Below are 19107 nucleotides of genomic sequence, written 5' to 3' on the forward strand. Positions count from 1 at the left end.
TGTCTTTCTCAGTTTGATTTATTTCACTTATCCTAATACCCTCTAGATCTATCCATGTTGTCTCAAATGGCACAATCTCATATTTTCATGGCTGCATAATATTCCATTATATAACATGGATAACACACAGAGAGAAAGATCTATATCTATATCTATATCTATCTATATCTATATCTATATATAGAGAGAGACATAGATGCATACACACCACAATTTCCTTATCCGTTCATCCACTGATGGACACTTAAGTTGCTTCCATAACTTGGCTATTATAAATAGTGCTGCAGTAAACATAGAGGTATGCATATCTTTTTGGATTAGCGTTTCTGTTTCTTTGGGTAATATCCAATAGTAGAACTACTGGATCATACGGTAGTTCAATTTTTAATTTTTGAAAAATCACCATGCTGTTTTCCACAGTGGTTGCACCAATCTGCAACCAATCAACACTGCACAAAGGTTTCTATTTCTCCACATCTTCACCAACAGTTGTTATTTCTTGTCATTTTTATATTAGTCATTCTAACTGGTGTAAGATGATATCTCATTGTGGTTTTGATTTGCATTTTCCTGATGACAAGTGATGTTGAATGTCTTCCCATGAAGAAACTAAGGCCTACAGAGGTTTAGAAAAGTGCTAAGGTACCAACTGAGCCACCCAAGTGCTCCGACACAATAATATTTGACAATTTTTTCAATGAAAGGGAAAGCTTTTTTCTTTAAGATCCATGCTCTTAACCATCACATCATAGTGCAATTTTATAACTGTGCCAGCAAAGAGGAGGAATGTTGTAACCTTTCACAGGTCAAATAGTGCTTACCCACAGTTCTGGTTTTTGTGGAATAGTCCAGCATTCTACGACCAGCCTATAAGACCAGGCCACATGATAGAACTCAATGTCTTTCATTATTTTAACACATACTTTTGTGAACATGTAGTATGTGCCTTTGTTATGTTTCACATACAGTACCTTATAATCGTTAGTATAAGTCTGAAATGTACATTAGTTTTCAAATTTTATCTGGTCAGCCTCAGTGCTAAATAATTACTAAGAAGCTTGTAATTAGAAGACAGAAATTAGTGTATGATAATTTACACCAAAGCAATATATATGCTTGTGTGTGTGTGTGTGAGTGCATAAAGGCTTCTTAGAGTTGATGAAAACAATAACATTTAAGTATTTCCATTTTACAAAGGTAAGCAACAAACGATGACATAGGCCTTCAATGAAGGGCCAAAATAAGAGAAACAGATAATAAATGATCCAGTGGGAGAGAGAGTTTACACTCCACTGGGCTGAACGAAGTCTCTGTCTGTGCATGGCACTTTAGCTGGACTGAAAAGGTGATTTCAGAGCCAGGTACAGTTGCAAAAAGAGGTGCAGAAGTGTGGAAGTCATAGTATATCATACGGCTAGTTGCTCAAGAGAAGGAAATACCACAAACATGGATGACAAAGAATCTGTTCTGTTCTTTAATTCCTTTAGGTCTTTTAAACTATTTTTAAACAAAGAGATGCAGCATTTTCCAGATTTGAGATGTATAAACTGAAATGTCAATCATTTTTAATTTATTCAGTACCATCTTTCCTCTAAACTGTATCTTCTTATAGATTAAAAAAATGAAAATAAAACTGCATATTAGTATTGACTCATCAATCTCTCCTACCTTGACTCTTAGATTGATCAAGCAATTTGAAAAATAGCATTATGGAACAATCAAAAATGATTTTAAAATTTCTCCTATTTTTAGAAAAATAATTGAGTTGACTTATGGTTTAATTATCTGTGTCGTTTTATACAGTGGACTAGAATAACATATCCCTTGAATTACCAATAAAAAAAATACTGAAGGCTTGATAAGTCAAATAAATGGTTACATACAGAAAAGTCTGGGTTAAATTTAATACTAAATTGGATAAAAGTACTATAACACTTAGAACTGGAGTAAAAATAGTAAAATAAATAAAATTAGTTTATATAACTTTAATTTGTGCTTGGTGAAACTAGGGACACAAACACTTAAATTTCGAATAGTCATGTTTAGGAAAGGTAGAAGAAAGCAAAAATAATGCATAATGGACATTGATTAATAGTCATATCTATCTGGCTACATAGTTAGACATATATGCTTATAAACCAATTTCTCTTTGTATATACAATGGTCCCACTTTAAAATGTCTTGAGCTCCTGTTTCATGATAGTTTATAGTGACAAAAGAGAAAAGACAATGGCATATATATCTCTGTTCAGAAGGGAGAGCAAATTTTGGACTATAACCAGAAAGTTACTTTGAATACCAAATGACCCCTCATTACTAAATAATAGGTAGACAGAAGCAGATATTGGGGCATGAGATAAAATTTATCAAGATACATTTAGGAAAATGTAACAGGCAGCAGTAAACATTTGCAGAACATAGTTAAGAAAAGTGAAGCTTCTTTATTAATATGGCAGATAAAGATTATATTTAAAATTAACTATGATATTGAAATTAAGGAATTCTAAAAACATTTTAAAAAAAGGGTTATATTCAAAGGTGTGGCTCTCCTAGTACAAATTGTTAAGGACAACAATATCGGGTGACATAGAGAAGAGAATCAGAAGGTTCTGAAAAACATGGAAAGAAAATATTGGTTCAGCACAGAAAAGAGCAAATTTCCAAATTGTATTTGGCTGAAGTTTATTACACAATGTTAATATAGAGGATTTTTTAAAAATAGTGTAAGAATTCTGCTACATATTTATTTAATTTTACTCTACACAATGTGTGTTTAAAAGATCACCATGTACCTGATCTGACTGTATGAATAACATTGGCAAAATCTAGTTGGGCCAATCCCTCCCCACTATTCACCCACCAGAAGTAGAGGCTGCTCTATCCACAGTGGAACAACAGCAGAGCTAAACAGGCAAACCCATTCCTCATACCACATCTTCTGATAGCCGGTGCACAAGGACAAAGTGAATCCTTGGCAGAGACCTCTCTTGCCCTCCACCTGTGACAATAGCATCTTAATTTGTTTCAGCAGCAGCAGCAGCAGAACCCCTGACCCAAAGGATACATGCCTAGGATGACAGGCCCATTCTGCCATGGTATCCACATCAGCAGGTTGACTGTCACACCACAGACACAGCAGGTGGGCCAAGCCACACACAGTGGTAGCATCAGCAGTGCTTGAGGGGGCTGTATCCCCAGCTCATTTCTACTGGGAAGCCCAACTGGCAACTGTAGGCATCACAGAAGAACAAAACACACCAGAATAACCACTGTCAAGTCTCTGGGAATGAAACTGTCATTGGAATTACAGCTTACAAAAGTAATCAGAAGTCTACATGCTGTGCCTGTGTGACTACATGCTAAAGCAGAAATTTTAAATGGGATCAGGTGTCTCCTCTGATAATGTGAAAAAGGTCAAAGATATAACAAAAAGTCTCTTCTAATACTATGAACTAACAAAAACACAACTTGAAAGATAGAAATTGATGCCAACACTGAGATTAACAAGAATTTTATAATAATCATTATGAAAACTCTTTAAGAAGCAGTTACAGATCCTCTTGAAACAGATGAAAAAACTAAAAGAGAAATTCTTAGAAAAAATATGTTATAATTGAAAAAAAATAATAAATAAGCAAAAACTTCCCTGGATTGTTTCAAAGTAGAGACTACCTAGGATAAAATCAGTAAATTTGATGAAAGATCAATAGTTTACTTAATTTGAATGGTATTATCATTAAATTTAATTTGTATATAATAAATTTTTTTTGTATATAATAAATTTAATTGTTGTTACAAAGCTCCTCCCTCACCAAAACAAAACCAAACAATAACAACTAAAAAAAACAAAAATCCTCTAGGCTTACGTATTTTCACTGGAGAATTTAAATAATTAACACAAATTTACATTATCTCAGTAAAAAGAAGAGGGAAGACCTTCCACTCATTTTGAGGCCAGTATTCCCTGATACCAAAACCACACAAATACTGCATACAAAAGAAAGAAAGAAAGAAAGAAAGAAAGAAAGAAAGAAAGAAAGAGTAGACCAATAAATAGCTCCCATAAACTTAGATGCCAAGATTCTAAACAAAATGTCAGCAAATTGAATCCATCATTGTATAAAGAGTTAAACACCATGACCAATGGGGGTTGATCTCAAGTATGCAAGGAAAGTTCTTTTTTTTTTTTTTTTTTGAAAATCCATCATATGGCTTACCATAACAACAGACTAAAGAAGAAAACTTAAATGATTTTATCATTCAATGCTGAAAAAGCATTTGACAAGGGTGCCCAGTGGCTCAATTGGTTGAGCATCTGACTCTTGATTTCAGCTCAGATCATTATCTAAGGGGGGGTGAGATGAAGCGCTACGTCAGGCAAATCTTTAAAAAAAAAAAGAAAGAAAAAGAAAAAGCATTTCACAAAATCCAATATCTATTTCTGATAAAAATTTTCAGCCAACTATCAATAATGGAGAACTTGCTCCACTGATAAAGATTATCTATCAAAAACCTACAGTTCACTTCATCTTACCTAATGGTGATAGACTTCTTTACCTCTCAATTTGAGATTGGACACTGGGCTTCCATGGACTTCTGCGCTCACCATTCTTATTTATCATAGCACTGGAATCTCTAGGCAGTACAGTAAGGCAAAAACAGGAAAGAAATGACATGTAATTGGAAAGGAAGAAATAAAACTATTTGCAGATTATATAATTGTATATGTAGTGGTTGGTAGGGTTTAGAGTAGGGAGGGAGCTAGTGATGGTAGTTATAAGAAGCTGCTTGTGATAAAATTACATAAAAATGTATATTCTTGTTCACATTAGTGCATTTATAACTGATAAAATCTAAATAAGCTCCGTGGATATTACTAATGCCAATTACCTGGTTTAGATATTATATTACATTACATTATATTATATTATATGTTAATATTGGGAGAGACTTAGAAAAGGATGCAAAGGACTACTCTATATATTTCTTTCCAACTTTCTGTGAATCTATAAGTATTTCAAAAAAGGATTTTTTTCTTGAAAGGCTGATTGCATCATAAACCACATAGTTACATTTCTACAGTGAAGATTCAACCAAGTATAAATTAATTGCTTTACTGTCTTTATTAAATAGTAATAGGATATCTTTATTTATCTTTATTGTGCCCTTATTATTTATCTGATACCTATACTCTCTCAGTCCTTCCAGCAAATATTGCCACATGTTATGTAAGAAATGATTTAAAATCAAAAATTTTTTATAGAGTAACATTTTTTTTAAGATTTTGTTTATTTATTCATGAGAGAGACAGAGAGAGTCAGAGACACAGACAGAGGGAGAAGCAGGCTGTATGCAAAGAGCCTGATGTGGGACTCGATCCCGGATCCCGGGATCATGCCCTGAGCTGAAGGCAGACGCTCAACCGCTGAGCCACCCAGGAATCCCTATTTTTAAAAAAGGAAGGTAATTCTGAGGACCTATCTCAGTAGGTTTGGGCTCCTATAATAAAACGTCTCAGACTGGGTGCTTATAACACAATTCTGGTAGCTGAAAGTCCAAGATCAGGGTGCTGGCATAGTTCGGTTCTAGTGAAGGCCCTCTTCTTACTTACAAACTGTCCATTTCTCACTATGTCCTCAAATGGAAGGGGTGATGACCTCTCCAGGATCTCCTTTATAAGGACACTAATTCCAATCATGAGGACTCTGCACTCATGAATTAATCACCTCCTAATACCATCATCTTGAGGATTAGATTTTCAGCCCATGAATTCTGGCGCAACACTACCATTCAAGCTATAGCAGGACTGTTCCACCTTCACTGTTAGAAATAACATAAGGACACACAGGTGGTGAGAATTGAAGAAGAAAAAAGTTTGAGGGAGAAAAATGAGTGGTTTGGAACACTTGACTCCTGGGGAAGCAACTTAAATTATCTTAGGTAAAGTTTCCATACTCCATCTTTTCAAATATGAACATATTTCTCTTTCCCTGCAATATAAGTAGCAGGTCAATCTGAAAACAAACAAGAAACTTGCTGCTGACCTGTCACATTTTTCTTTGAGCGCAGTTGAAGAACTGAGAGAGTGCTAGGGGCTTGGCAGCTGGGTTCTTGTCAGCAAACCATCTCTTGCTTCGTTGGCAAGATTAAAAATGGTTATTGCCTTAGGAAGTAAAGGGTAGCCTGGAGTAAATGGCCTGGAGGAAACTAAAATGCAGCACTGTAAAATCAATAACATTGCAGAAAGGAGGTTATTGAGTCAGCAGAGGACCTTTGGAAGATCTTTTCGTTCAGAAGGTATAGTAGGTGCAGTGACAAGTTACAAAGTAAACAAGCTCACAAAAATTTCAGAAAATATTTTGAATGTCAGTGCTTATTTTCTATGATGATACCACAACATCCTAAGAGATAAAGATACTGGCCTTTCTTGTCTTACTCTTGATATTATCTCCTTATCTATAGTAACATATACATCTAATGTTACAGTTGGTATACTAAGTTCCCCGTTTGTGGGATTTCACTTTATAAGCGGATGCATGTGTCATCTAAGCTAGAAATTATACAAATCTGTCTCATTTAAACCTGAACTTGAGATATATTTTTTAAGAAAAGCAAAACTAGAAAATGAGATTAAGCATCAAAGATTGCTTGTCACCGAAGAAAGTGTACACGTGAAGAAAGTTGTTTCTGTAAATATAGCTATCCGTGAGTGTGGATGGATGAAATACTGGGGCTACCCAATAAGATAAAGAGTGGTAATGTAGGGACCAGCAAGTGAGAATCCCATGTAGATCAAAGAGAGTTATTTGCTGATTAGTATGAGGCCTAGTTTGAGCACATGTAAGACAGAGCAAGCCATTGAAACATGTCTGAGAAAGCTTCGTGCAAGCTATGTAATGGTGGCAAAATAAAGCCTCATGAAAAATGCCAAAAATATACTGGGACTTTCTCAACTATGGTGGTTGATCAATGCCTTCAAAATAACCATTAGCAAAGGATCCATGATTAGGATGAATCAACTGATCAATAGGAAAACAATAGACATGACATCTGTTGATGCCAGAGAGGCAATGGGAGAAAAACCAGTGTCACCCAGTCTGTACTGATGTATCCTAGAGCTAAAAGCCTCCATTTCTATTCACTAAATCCTATAGAAAGATAGGAAACAAAATAAAGCTATACGAATGGATTGATGTAAACTCAGCACCCTGCTTCAGAATCTATCTCCAGATCCAAATGCAGAACCCTTTTTACAAAGAAGAGATTTTAAATAGAATTTGTACTTGTGAGTGAATATATAGAAGTAATATACATACATATAAATTCAGTTAAATGTGAGAAATAACTGTGAAGCCTATTTGATTGCTATGAAATGTGAAATATTTCTTTTTCTTGCAACATTTCAAGCCCCTGCTTTGACGATGAGCGTCAGCAGTAGGTCTCTGAAGAAACAGAAAAGAGGAAAATCCATTTCTGGAGACTGTAATCCCCCAAGTATTCTAGTCTTTTCAGTGGATTTTGTGGTTATGCAAAATGCCAGGGGCTTAATTATTAGAGTTAGGATTTTTTAAGGGCCCTATATTGATGTGTAATTACAAGTCTAAGAAGGATCACTTGTTTAAAATTTTATTCTAAAATGTATTGCAAACACAAGAAATAAATGCCAAGTGAAGACTGAATTCATCTAGTAACTGTGTTCAGAATATATACTGAAGTGTCACTAGAGGATTGTGACCTTTAATCTAACCTTGGCACTACATGCTAATTGTTGATGAGTAAGAGTAATCTACAGTTTTCAATTATTTGGAAATCATATATCTGATAAGGGACTTATATTTAAAATATTTGAAATCCGGGCAGCCCTGGTAGCTCAGTGGTTTAGCACTGCCTTCAGTCCAGGGCCTGATCCTGAAGACCCAGGATCGAGTCCCACATCAGGCTCCCTGCATGGAGCCTGCTTCTCCCCCTGCCTGCGTCTCTGCCTCTCTCTCTCTCTCTCTTTCTCTCTCTGTCTCTCATGAATAAATAAATAAAATCTTAAAAAATTTTTTTTGAAATCCTTACAACTAAATAAGAAAAGGTGAATAACCCAATTTAAAAAATGGCAAAGGATCTGAATAGGCATTTTTTATAAGGAAGATATACAAATTGCTAGTAAGCCCATGAAACAACCCCACTAGTCATCAAACAAATGCAAATCAGAAACACAACAAAATACCATTTCACATCCATTAAGATGACTATAATCAACAGGTTATATAATAACAAATGTTGAAGATGTGGAAAAATTGTAATCCTCTTACCGTGCTAATGGGGATATAAAATGATACAGTCACTTTGGAAAACAGTCTGGCATTTCCTCAAAATGTTAAATATAGACTTACCATATGATCCAGCAATTATACTCCTATTCATATATCCAGGAGAAATGAAACATAAAAACTTGCTTGTAAATGTATATAAACAATATTATTCATAATAGTCAAAAGATAGAAACAAACTAAATGTCCATCAACTAACAAGTGGTTTAAAAAAATATGGTATATCCATGTAATGGTATAATATTTGGCCATGAAAAGGAATAATGGAGTAATACATGTTACAATATGGATGAATCTTGAAAACATTAGGTTAAGTGAAAAAAGGCACTCATAAAAGACTACATATGATATGATATTCCATTAATATAAAAGGTCCAGAATAGAGAAATCCATAGAGACAGAGAGTAGATTAGTGGTTACTTAGGGGAAGTGATAGTTAAAAAGTATGGTTTTTTTTTTTTTTTTTTTGAGGTGATGAAAATGAACTAAACCTGACTATGGTGATGGTTGCCCATGTTTGTGAGTATATTAGAAAATATTGAATTGTATATTTTAAATAGTATAAGAAATTGTAAGGTATAGGAATTATATCTCAATAAACCTGCTGAAGAAGCAGAAAAAGGAGGAAGAGGAGGAGGGAGAGAAGAAGATGACGATGACAAAAGAAAAATCTGTAGCCACTCAGTTAATTCCTAACATTACTCACACTTTGGTGCTGATAGGGTGGGGTGGAGGGAAAGAAAGTCATTCCTTGCCCAGCAAGGCAAATGCATTAAAACACAGTAACATGAAATAAGGAAAAGACCTCATCCTTCACAAACTGAAAATGAAGGACGCTTGGGTAGCTCAGGGATTGAGCATCTGCCTTTAGCTCAAGTCATGATCCCAGGGGATGGAGTCCCACATCAGGCTCCCCGCAAGAGCCTGCTTCTCCCTCTGCTTATGTCTCTGCCTCTCTCTGTGTGTCTCTCATGAATAAAGAAATAAAATCTTGAAAAAAATAAAACCTGAAAACAACTCAGTGACAAGAGGTAATGTGATAATGCCTTCATATCAGATAACAAAAGACAGGAAAGAAATAGAATGTACAGTATTTGATCAAGCTTTGAACTCCAAAATATGTAAAGACATTTAGTATCAGAGACAGTCAATGTAGAACAATGTTGGATGCTACAGATCCATCATGATTCCATAAACAGTTGTAATGAATTATAATTCATTTGCAATACTAAACTACTTTCTTTTTTGTTTTGACTCATTACAAGATATGTTTCCTGCACTCTCAATTAGGTTTTCAATGGATGTATAACAAAGTAAGAATTCTGAGGCCAGAAATTGTTTTTTAAAAAAATTAAATGAGCTAATTCCTAGTTAATTACAATGGAGGTGTGACAAGTTATTGGGTGAGTAGATAATATAAATGTATTGAAACATAATGAATATTTCTCTGAACTTCATTAGGCTTTCATATACTCGTTTCTATTTAATTATAACTAAATCACCAACATTTATTGCTGAGTTAGAAACACTTTCAAATAATAGCCTGGTTAATACTGAATTACAGCACAATCCAATGGAAGTCCCTACATAAAAACAAATGAATTAACTAGAAATAAATTTGTCACTGTAAGTACCAGAAGAATTATTATAATTATGTAATTATTTCAATATGATATGCAGAAACAGTTTAGAATTTGTAGGCTCAGAACAAAAAGGGCATATTCAGAAAGTTAATTTTGCTCTTTTACATGGTTTCTCATATCAGTAAAATAGTTTGCCTTAGACCATTTGTCATTTGAGACATTTTGTACTGAATTCTCCTGGCCCCCAACTGAGCTGGACCCAAGTTTCAAGAGTTACGGATGAAAATGAAGCATAACTAATATAAAGTGATTGGATTAAAAAACATTCATTGTCATAATGAAAATCACAACATGCCATGCAGAGCTTAAGAAAGTTCGAATTTAATTTTTCCCTTTCCGAAAAGATGACATTTACAAGAAACTTACTTCTTCAAGATACTGTTTATGAGAAATACATGAATAAGAATGATTGCAAATTGATGTGTCCTATTCTGTTTTTTTTTTCAAAATGTGGAATCTTTTACAGTAAACTTACTATAGTGTGGCAAACACATTACTGATTGCCAAGATTTACATTCTTTATGATAATTTTCATTCGATTGTATTTTGAGAAAGATTTTGGCAAGTTGACCAAAATTTGCAGCTAGTTCTTATATTTGAACACAGAGAATTTAAATGAACCTTTGACCTTTCTTTTTAATCCTTTCTAACACATCTCTATCATGTCGGTAGTGATATGTTAGACATACATTAAATAATGTATGTCTAAAAAAAGTATTGGTCACTTAATTGATTAAGTCTTGGTGGAATAATTAATAGGTGGAATTTGGAAATACAGTGGTGCAGCTTTAAACTCATGGCAGCAATCTCATCACTTAAGGACTGCAAGGATCAGTCCTTTAATATATTAATTAATATTAACATATATTAATATATTATTGATTAATAATTTGATATATTAACATAATATTTAATATTGGGGTTTCTCTGTTCTCCATCTTTAGCATCTAGATGCTTTCCTGTCAGATATCTCTGTCATCTGAGGTGAATATTCTCTTTTGTCTTCCTCAATAACATCCAGCTTGCTGCCCTGATTAACCATCTGAATTGTATCCAAATGTGACTATTGTTGAGATGTAGACCTCCTATGGTCTCTTTCTGTATCCTTGAATTGGAATCCTATTTAAGGATTAACTGTATCCCTCAGGTTAGGAATCCCTTCTCTTGGCATTCTCTTTCTCCATCCATTTCTTGACTGTCTACTCAGCATTAAGCCCAGACTCTTATGTGATAACAAGATTATTCCCACTCTTTATCGTTGCACTTCTAAATCAAAGCAAGCCCATTTAATACAGTGTCATAATATATGTTTAGGAATGAATATTCCCAACTAGAGCAGGAGGTCTTCAGGATTCATTCTTTGCCTTTGACCATGAAATGCTGTCAGGCAATGTCAGGTGAACGTGAGTTGCAGATAAAGGAGAAAAACATGAGGCAAAAGCATTTGGAAGGCCTAGAAAAATACAAAGAACCAGATAGGACAATTCTGAAAGTTTGCTTTTCCTGTTTGATAGAACTGAATAAAGTGATACTCAAAGGGGAGAAGGAGGCATGGTAAGTGCTCAAGACACAGTGAGTGGGGATCCCTGGGTGGCTCAGCGGCTTAAAGCCTGCCTTCCGCCCAGGGCGTGATCCTGGAGTCTCAGGATTGAGTCCCACGTCAGGCTCCCTGCATGGAGCCTGCTTCTTCCTCTGCCTGTGTCTCTGCCTCTCTCTGTCTCTCATGAATAAATAAAATATTAAAAAAAAAAGACACAGTGAATGAATGGGTTAATAATGAATAAATGAAATGACTCTTAATGTTATTACAAGATAATTTCTTCAAAACATAATTCAAAAAATTTCAAAATATAGTACATAGCACATATAATTGTTACTAACATATGTGGACATTTATCTTCCCCTCTAACCTCTCATTCTTTTTTTTTTTTTTTAAGATTTTGTTTATTTAATCATGAGAGATGGAGAGGAGAATGAGAGGCAGAGACATAGGCATAGGAATAAGCACGCTCGCTGCAGAGAGCCTGATGTGGGACTTGATCCCAGGACCCCAGGATCACAATCTGAGCCAAAGGCAGATGTTCAACCACTGAGCCACCCAAATGCCCCTAACCTCTCATTCTTGATTAAATAGATCTTTCTACTAATATATACAACTTTGTTTTCATATCGTAGTTATGTTTCTAGTTGTTAGAATATGTTTCTAGTTCTAAATAATGACTTAGTGTCCAGGTGTGGGGTCACTTATTCCGTAGCACTGTGCCAATGGTAGGAGGTGTAGCAGGAGAGATGGAAGAAACTAATTCTAATACATCTAATTTGTACCCTGTAGGGGTAGTTTTCTGTGTATCTTGAGATGTTGGTGGGTAAATGTACATAGATACGTCCTTGAGAATTTGCTATTTGGATATCTCAGATATAGATAATCTGCTTTTCTTCTTTCACAAAAAATAAAAAGCATTCAGAACATAATCATTAGTCTGCTTCCATGTAAATATTTCTAGATCCTTTCCAAAATTGCTCACCAGAATTCCAAGATCAACTACTAAAAAATATACCTCACCTAATCACACCCCTTCTCTATTTGATCTACAAATTATTTTTGTTGTGCTACCCTAGTGGGAAAAGCCAATCAATTCTAGAAAGAAGCAAAAGAAGAAGCATTATAATTATGAGCTAAGCCTGAGAATTCAAATCTTCTTTCTGTCAATCTGGTTCAGCGACCTGTGGAAAATGATTTAACCTCTTTTAAGCCCCTTCTGTAAAATGAAGATGCTACCTGTATCAAAAGATTGTTGTGAGAATTACATAATGCAAATAAAGAGAGAATTGTGACTGCTCTGTGCTAAGTATTCAATGAGTGCTCATTATTATTTTTATTATTCTTAATGGCTCTCAGGAACAGGCAGCTGCCACAGTATTACCTCATTTTGTTGCTAAATCTATCATCTATCTATCTATCTATCTATCTATCTATCTATCTATCTATCATCATCTATCATCTACTAGAAGACACAGGCCTAGGTATATTGCATAACACTTCATTTTAATATAATTTCAAATCTGTAGTTAATTGGCAAGAAACAGTACCAAGGACTATCATATACACTTTACTCAGATTTACCAGTTGTGTGTATTTTGCCCTATTGGCTTAATGATTCTTTCTCTTTCTGTCTTTGCATGTATGAATATATATATTTTTAGAAAATAATTATATATAATGTATTATTTATTTTATGTGTAACTATTAGTTATATATAATATTTATGCAATAGTAGTTTAGAAAGTACTTATATAACATTTGTATAATTGTTTCCTAAACCTTTTGAGAATAATTTGCATTCATTGTGATGCATTACCCCAAAAAGCTATAATGTTTATTTCCTAAGAACCTGAACATTCTCTCACAGAACCAAACTGCAATTAAAATCAAGTGGTTTGGGATGCCTGGGTGGCTTAGTGGTTGACCGTCTGCCTTAGGCCCAGGGAGTGATCCTGGAGTCCTGGGGTTGAGTCCCACATCGGGCTTCCTGCACAGAGCCTGCTTCTCCCTCTGCCTGTGTCTCTCATGAATAAATAAATAAAATCTTAAAAAAAAATCAAGTGGTTTACCATTTATACAATTATATTATCTAATCCATACTCAGTGTTCAAATTGTATCTCTTGTCCCAGGAATATCCTTGCAGTTTTTATTTTAATCCACCTCTCACACTCTCCAGTCTAAGAACCTCTGTGGCCTCCATTCATCTGGAACTATAGTTTAGCTCTTCTTTGTTTCTTTGATGTTTTGTTTATAGACCTGAACATTTTTTTTAAGATTTTATTTTTATTTATTCATTTATTTATTCATTATTTTATTTATTCTCTCTGTGTCTCTGGAGTGACACAGAGAGAGAGACAGAGACAGAGACACAGGCAGAGAGAGAAGCAGGCTCCATACAGGGAGCCCAATGTGGGACTCGATCCCGGGTCTCTAGGATCACGCCCTGGGCCGAAGGCAGGAGCCAAACCACTGAGCCACCCAGGGATCCTCCAGACCATTTTAAAGAGTAAAGATTAGTTATTTTGTAGAATGTCATTCAGTTTGAGTTCTGCAGTTTCCTATGATTAGATTGTTATACATTTTTGCCAAGAACGCTACAGAATTGATGCTCTTCCCTCTTTACAAGTGCGTGATGTGTGTCCCATCATTGATTATGTTAATTTTGATCCCTAGGGTAAGCTGGTGTCTCCCAGGTTTTTCCACTTTACAGTTATTATTTTTCTCCTGTACTTAAAAAAAAAAATCTGTGAGAAAATAGTTTCAGAATTCTGTTCCTCACAAAGCTTTCCGCTATTAGTTTTAGTTAGCATCCATTGATTATTCCTTCCAGGATAAGTAACTATTCTGATAATTGCCAAATGATGATTTTCTTATCTCAGTCATTCTTTCTACCTTTCCTGAATTCATTCACTATGTATTTATCTAACATTTCATTTATATATTTATACCAATATGGACACATAGATTAGCATTTTATTCGATGGGTTATAATCCATTATATTCAGTATTAATTTTGATTCTCGTATTATCTAAAATTTATCCACTGGCCACTTATTCTCACAGTCTTTGAACACTTCCCTTCTTTCTGAATCAAAAAAAAAAAATGTTTCTGCCTTATCCTGTACATTCCCATTTCATCTCTATAATCAGCAGTTTTTCCAAAGAAATCAGATCACCTTTAAGGCAAAATGATATTGTATAGTCCAGATCAAGGCTACAGGTCATTATTACTGCAGCATTGTTTCTCAGTGGTAGAGCTAGAAAGGTGTGCGTGTGTGAAGACAGATGCAAGTGTGTATCTATTTCTTCCTCCGTATCTACCTTTATATAATAAAACCAAGAATTGATAGATACCTCCAATTCTAACCCAACACCATAGCATGCATTTTAACTTTTCCCCTTTTCATATTTGTAACTCCCCTCCCAAATAGTGAAAATATTTGGCACCCATTATCCTTAATACATGTCCTTATTTTCCCAGCAATAGAAAACACATAAAATGCTTTCAGAATTGCTATTTCATACTACTGTGAAAACAAACCTACTAACCATAGCTCAGTATTAGTTTACAGGTTGCTTTTTTTTTGGGGGGGTGGTCTTTAGATACTATATAGTGTAAAGACAAAAAATATTAAAGGCTTACTTCTCCCTCTTAAAAATAAGGACAGCAACACCTCCCTTCCCTTTTCTTAGAATATTTTCTTTTATAAATTAATAGTTGTAAATGTACGTAAATCTTTTTTTTTTTTTTTTAAGGTTCTTGCTAGTTTCACAATACAGGAACATTTTTCTCAAGGAACTGGGACTATAAACAAATAACAATGGAAATAATGTTCCTATCTCCCAATTTCTTTGGAAGGGTAGGATCCTAACTTCAGTTGGCACTTGGCTCTAAGTTACAAATTTACCTGCTTTCACAAAGATACGAAAAAGTTTGTTCTTCTTTTGTGTAAGGCCAGTTAACCAACACTGAAGGTTATCCCAATTACCAGGTAAATGTAGGATGGACTGTATGTGATAAACTGTGCTGTCAAGTCACCTTACTTCAGGACTAGTTATTGTTTCTCTGGAGAACATATATGAAATGGGCTGTGTCTGCCTGATAATTTAAAAAGGTAAAATTTCTTCTTGTTTTTGCAATGTCTTAGGGGATTACCTGAAATGTATATCACATTCATATTTAATGCTTATTCAATAATAAAACTATTCTTTTTTCCCCACTACCTTCATGGAGGGTTTGGGGGTTAGAAGAAGATTTTGTTTTCAATTACATTTCCCCCAAAATCATCAAAACTATGTTCAAGTCAGTTGAGTTAATTCTATATACCCCTTAGTGTGGTTATGTATTCATCTGAAATAGAATTAAATTCATTTATTTCTGTTTGGGTTCTGTTTTGTTCCCTTTCTTTTATTAAGTTTATTGTTGAGTATATAAAACACCATTGGTTTCTAAAGTCAATGTTATGCAAAAAGTTTTATTGAATGAAATGTAACCCAACCCCCCTAAATCCTTCCAACTTCATTCTTATTAACCTCTGGAGTTAACCACTTTCATTAATAATCTGTTTCATCCTTCTTGTGTTTCCTTTTACACATATAAGCAAATACATACATAGCTTATTTCTTTTTGCCTACACAAAAAGTAGCATACTATATATATATGCTATTTTGTACTTTGTTTTTTGTACTTAATACATTTAAGAAATCATTCCATATCATTTCATTGAGATCTTTCCCATTTTCTCTTAGGAATACATTGTGCTAAGAGCGTGTGACTATGCTATAGTTTGTTTAACCAATATTTCATATTTGGGCATGTAGGTCATCTACAATATTTTGCAAAAACAAACAGTGATAGGGAAAAAACACTTCAGTGTGTGTTTTTATTTTGTTAGAGTTGGATCTTCATGGTAAATTCCTGGAAATAGGATTGCTGGATCAAAAAGTAAATACACATGTATCTTCACTTGGATGCTGCAAAACTCCTTTCCATATAGTCGTTCCAATTTGCATTCCCACCAATATATGAATCTATTTTTCCAGAGCCTCACTAAGATAATGTATCATCAAGCTTTTTAATTTGTGTCAATATAATAACTTAAAGGAGTGCCTGTGCTGGCTCAGTTGGTTAAATGTCTGCCTTCAGCTTGGCTCAGTTAAATGTTCGCCTTTGGCTCAGGTCATGATCTCAGGGTCCTGGGATCGAGCCCCAAGTCAGGCTCCCTGCTCAGCGAAGAGTCTGCTTTCCTCTCTTCCTTTGCCCCTCCCCATGATTCCTGCTCTCTCTCTCTTTCTCAAATAAATAAAATCTTTTTAAAAATATGATAGCTTAGAAATGATATCTTGCTACAGTTTTAAATTGTATTTTTGAAAAATAATGAGTAATGAACATCTTGCCATAGGTTTAAGAGCCATTTCTATATATTTTATATGAATGGTCTATGTCTGTTGCCTGTTTTTTTTTTTTTTTAATTAGGGTTTGCTTTTGGCCCCAACATTTATTTTGTTTTGGTTTGTTTTTAGATTTATTTATTTATTTTAAAGAGAGAGCAAGTGAGTGAGTGAGTGGAGGGGGGCATGGGGAGAGGAAGAGGGGGAGGAAAATAATCACAAGCAGACTCCCCACTGAGCACAGAGCCAGACATGGGGCTCGATCTCACAACCCTAAGATCACACCGGGGCCAAAATCAAATCTGACACTATCGATTGAGCCACTCAGGTGCCTCTGTCCCAAATATTTAAAAAAAAAAAAATTCTTTTACATGATGTATTAGTCTTTTATTTGTGATAAATGTTACAAATATTATCTTCCAGGTTGTTATCTGGAAGGTATTTTGCAGATTGAGTTCCTCGGGAAATGCATAAAGATTGAGATAGATATTGGTATGTAGGAAGCTTGTTAGGTAATATTCTTGAGATCAGTACCTATGGAAGGGAAGAGAGAAGTTCAACTGTTGTGTGTGTTCTCTCTTTGCCTGTATGTTGTTTGCTGTGAAGCATCCAAGTATTTCAGAAAGCAATTAACAAAAAACTAAAAGAAAAAACAATAAAAAGCATAATATTTTCTTCCAACATACCTCTACTCCCTATATCGTGGTTCTACCTAAATAAGTGTCAACAACAGGTGAAAGATCAAGGTAATTTTTTAAAGTTGTCCTAGACAAATTAATAATTTAATCAGAATATTTTAGATTGTCTTGCATCACAGGCAAGAAAGGATCAAAGCATTTGGGAAACATAAGAAAATACAAAGAGAAAATTCTGAAATTTTTTTGATATGTTCTTATTTACCATTTTTTAATTTTTCCAATTTTAAAGAGCTAAATTGATGAGCTTAAGTCCCAAATTTCTATTCTCTCTCTCTTTTTAATCACTTTATGTTATTTTATCTCTCAAAAGGTTTTAGAAATAGTTAAAAGAACCCCTTTGCAAGCAATAAATTGCCTAATAACAGCCATGGCTCTTCTTGCCTTTTGACAATGTTGTAGTTGTTTCATTATAATGTAGAGTAGAAATCCTGACTATCACAGACATAATAAGTTATATTTATAGATGCAGCCCATTCAGTTTGTGAACAAAAGGATTAAACAAAGGGAAAGAAAGAGGCCATGACAAAAACACTCAAAAACAACCAAACAGAGAATTAAATGGCCACAATCAAATGCCTTTATCAACTCATTTGACTAAATATCTGCAAGCGGGCCTGAGTCATTGCTAGAATCTGAGATCTGAGAGAAAAATGAAGGTGATCTCTTAACTACACCATTAGTATTTCCCATATGCACACCTCTGCAGAAGTGCATTCTGGGATTATCTGCCCATAGTCTGGGTATAACCATGGTATATCAGAGCAAGACTGCCTTGGAAATACCTTTCATATAAACTGTTTTTTCTCAAAAGAATACCTAATTATTCTCTTCTATAAATAAAGAAAACTTAAAATCCTTTAATTCCCCCCCCCCAATTTTATTGGTTCTCCTACTTACACTCTATAAAGTTATCAAATTGGGTGTATCCTTCCAGACATCCTTCTAAGCCCTAAACCCACACACGTATATCCACTCTAATATTCTTTCCATTATCCAGGTCACCTAAAGAAAGATCAGCCTGGGGCAATTCAAATTGTGCACCCAGCCGCATTCCTTATTTTATCCAAGCTTATTTAAGTGTAACATAACACACAGCTCAATGAAGAAGAAAATAAGCTGCAGAAGGATGCTCTATAGTTTGCAGTGTGAGAATATGGAGTATTATGCTTTATTTTCCCAATAGTAAGAGTAGTTGAGGTGGAAAGGAAGGAGGTTAACATATGTAATTCTTTCTTCCTTCTCCTATTCCTCTTTTCCTATTTTTACAAAATTCTAGTAGAGTAGTCTTCAGAAAGTCAAGCTACTATCTCAGTTTAGAACATCCTGGGAATAAAAAAGCTTCTAAAATAGTATATATATACATAATTGTATATGGCAATATTTTCTGTCTCTTTGGATATTTGGTATGATGATGATGGTGACTATAGGAGTACTATTCTCGAGGGAAGACAGCTCTCAATCCTGTTACAATTCCAAAATCACTGTTTGAAGAACATCTTTTAGTAAAATG

Source organism: Canis lupus, chromosome 11, assembly GCF_048164855.1.
Source record: "Canis lupus baileyi chromosome 11, mCanLup2.hap1, whole genome shotgun sequence".
Lineage (NCBI taxonomy): Eukaryota > Metazoa > Chordata > Mammalia > Carnivora > Canidae > Canis > Canis lupus.